Raw genomic sequence first — 3,611 nt, 5'->3', positions numbered from 1 at the left:
TTAGCTTGTTCCTTTTCATTATAGATCTTCCTAAGAGTAAACGCTAATAACCACATGACAGAGACAATACTAGGCTGTTTTGAGATTTCTTCTGCCAATGCAATTGTCTAAAACTCTTCAATTTAACTTCAGGCAGATTTTTTGGACAGACAGAAAGCAGCCACATTCTTCACCAAAATATCGCAAGAGCAGTCTCTAGGCCACAAACTAATATTTTTTCCTCTAAAACCTTGAGTTGGTCCCTCACAGTTCAAATCACCCTCAGCACCGTCTTCCATGTACTTATTAGTGCAGCTCATTAAGCCCATTTCTAATCCAGTCTCTCCAACAGATGCCTTGTCAGGCCTGTCACAGCAAACTCCACGCCCGGTATCATCTTCTTAGGGTTTCTATTGCTGTGAAGAAACACCATGACCACAGCTAGCAACTCTTACAAAGGAAAAGTTGGGTTTTTGTTTTTTTTTTTTTTCTTTTTTGTTTTTTAGGGACAGGGTTTCTCTGTGTAACAATCCTAGCTGTTCTGGAACTAGCTTTGTAGACCAGGCTGGCCTAGAACTCAGAGATCTACCTGCTTCTGCCTCCCAAATTCTGGGATTAAAGGTGTGTACCACCACCGCCCAGCAGGAAAACTTTTAATTGGGGCTGGCTTACAGTTCAGAGGTTTAGTTTGTTATTTTCATGACAGGAAGCATGGTGGGCATGATGGCATGTAGGTAGACATGGTGCTGGAGAGATAGCTCAGAGTTCTACATCTGCAGGCAGCAGGAGGAAAAGTCAAACACTAGGCCTACTTAGAGTTTTTGAGACCTAAAAGCCCATCCTATAGGGACATATTTTCTCCAGAAGGCTACTTCCAGTGAACCTATTGGGCCACCACAGAGGTGAGGGAGTAGAATGTGGTGGTTTGAAAGAGAATGGCCCCCTAGGCTCAGGTGTTTGAACACTTGGTTCCCAGTTCCAGCTGTCTGGGTTTGCTTAGGAGGTGTGGCTTGGTAGATGTCACTGGGTTGGCATTTCTGTAGCTAAAGCTGGACTCCACACTCTAAAGATGCCCTTGAGTTCTGATCCTATCTTTACCTCCACAGCGCTGAGTGATAGCTTCACTACATCCCAAGGTGGTCCTGTTTCGACATTCTGGCATTACATCTGCTTGCTTCTGATTCCTGCTGACAATGCTGCTAGGGGCTATCTCCTATGCAATGTGCGCATATTTGTCTGCTCCAAATCTTCCTTTGCAGAAATTCCTGGGATTTTCTACACATCAGGTCAGCGTGTATATAACACTGAAAGTCTCAGCTCAAGTGCCACCCTTTCAGATATGTCTTAGGTATCCTGTCCCCTCCCTGCTGTTCCAGCTGCACCCTGCTTCAGAAGTATGTGTGTTCTTTGGAGATATCATTGGTTTTTGAGAAAGTCTTACCAAGTAGCCTCACTGGTCCTCCCAATTTGCTATCCTCTTCCTCCCATTGATGGGATAGCAGGTGTATGCACCACTCCTAGGGTTACAGCCCTGAGGGCCAGTCAACTTGGCTGAGAGTTTAGTGCCAAACCTGGATACCAAAGAGCAAGCTTGTGCATTCTGAATTTTGATTGGCTTACATATCTGTGAACTCCCTTTAGTTAATCAAAACCCAATGATCTCACTTAAAATTCTTTCCTTTTATGTGAATGGCTTTGCCAATATATATGTCTGTGTACCACATGCCTGGTGCCCTTATGGTTAGAAGGTGGCTCCAGCTCTCTTGGAACAGGAGTAACAGGCTGTTGTGAGCCACCATGTTCATGATGGGAATACAATCTGGGTCCTCTTGAAAAGAAGCCAGTGCTCTTACCTCTGAGCCATCTCTCCAGCTATACCACCCCCTGCCCCAACTGCACAAACTTTGGAGACAGTTTCATGTACTCATAGCCCAAGTTGGCCTCAAATTCAACATGTAGCCAAGTTTCCACCTGAATTCCTGATCCTCTTGCGCCCACTTTCTGATCAATGGGATTACAGAAGTGGACCACCAGGCTCAGCTAGTGTCACTTTTCAACAGGACTACACTTGAGTGTCATACACTTGTAGGATCACAAGTTCATACCTAGGCTGGGCTACATAGGGAGATCCTGTCTCAAGAAAGCAAAAGCAAGGCTGGCCAGATGGCTCGTTAGGTACAGCCACTTGCCACCAAGCTTCAGGATGGTAGGACAGAACTGACTCTTGCCAGTTGTTCCCTCCACAGGTGCAGTGACACACACTATAGTATATATAGAACAATCAAAATTAAATAAATTAACAAGTAGAATAAAGTTGTGTCCATAGGACTTCCACAATTTTATTTTAAAATCAGAAATCAGGTATGGTGGCATGCACCTTTAACCCCAGTACTTGGGAGGCAGAGGCAGGTGAATCTCTGAGTTCTAGGACAACCTGGGCTATACAAAGAAACCGCCTAAAAAAAAAAAAACAAATAAAGGGCTGGAGAGATGGCTCAGAGGTTAAGAGCATTGCCTGCTCTTCCAAAGGTCCTGAGTTCAATTCCCAGCAACCACATGGTGGCTCACAACCATCTGTAATGAGGTCTGATGCCCTCTTCTGGCCTGCAGGCATACACACAGATAGAATACTGTATACATAATAAATAAATAAATATAAAAAAACAAATAAAATCAGAAAATGGCCTGGAGAGATGGCTCAGTAGTTAAGGAACTGAGTAAGTCCCATTACCCACATGATGGCCCTCTTCTGGCTATGTTAAGCACCTGAATACATATGGCGTGAACTGTGCACGCATACACATGCACAAATAAAATTTAATCTAAGAAAATAAAACAAGAGCAGCCAGGTGTGGTGGTGGTACATGCCTGAAACAAGAGCAACCAGCCAGGTATGGTGGTGGTATATGCCTGTAGTTCCAGTGCTTTGGGAGTGGAGGCAGCAGCAGAGCTCAAGGCCAGGGCTGGAAATGGTGTAACAGAAGAGCAGAGTTCAATGCCCAGCACCCAGAGGGCAGCTCACAACTGCCTATAATTGTAAGTTCTGGGGTCTGACACCCTCTTCTGACCTGTGGACACCAGGGATACACATGGGTGCACAGGCATACTACAGGAAAAACATTCATTAACATAAAGTGAAAAATATTTGTTTGTTTATTTATAGGCAGGGTCTCTACATACTCCCGTCTTTCCTGGAACTCACTACTTAGACTAGGCTGAAATGAGATACTTCTGCCTCCCTGAGTGCTGGGATTAAAGGCATACACCACTATGCCAGGAAAATTAAAAAAAAAAAAATCTAAGAAACAAATTTAAAAAAAGAAAGAGAAGAAAAAAGGTTCAAGGCCAAGCTAGGCTACAAATGGTCTCAAAAACCTGGAGAGAAGTCTAAAATAATCCAGCCAGCAGGTAAACTGAATGCTTTCCAATATTTTTCCTAACTTGACCCATACAAAACCAATTGCCTGTTCATCTATAAAATTTGTTTTGACAAAGACATACTATACCACTGAATGAACGATTAGGATAGCAGGTCTGCAGGGCATGGTGGTCATTTGAATCCCAGCTTTTGGGAGGCAGATGCAGTTAGCTCTCTTCGGGTTCCAGACCATCAGAACTGCATAGTAAGATGC

This window comes from Myodes glareolus, chromosome 23 (assembly GCF_982192425.1).
Source record: "Myodes glareolus chromosome 23, mMyoGla1.1, whole genome shotgun sequence".
NCBI lineage: Eukaryota > Metazoa > Chordata > Mammalia > Rodentia > Cricetidae > Myodes > Myodes glareolus.
The sequence above is the reverse complement of the archived record's forward strand: the minus strand, read 5'-3'. Positions refer to the sequence as shown.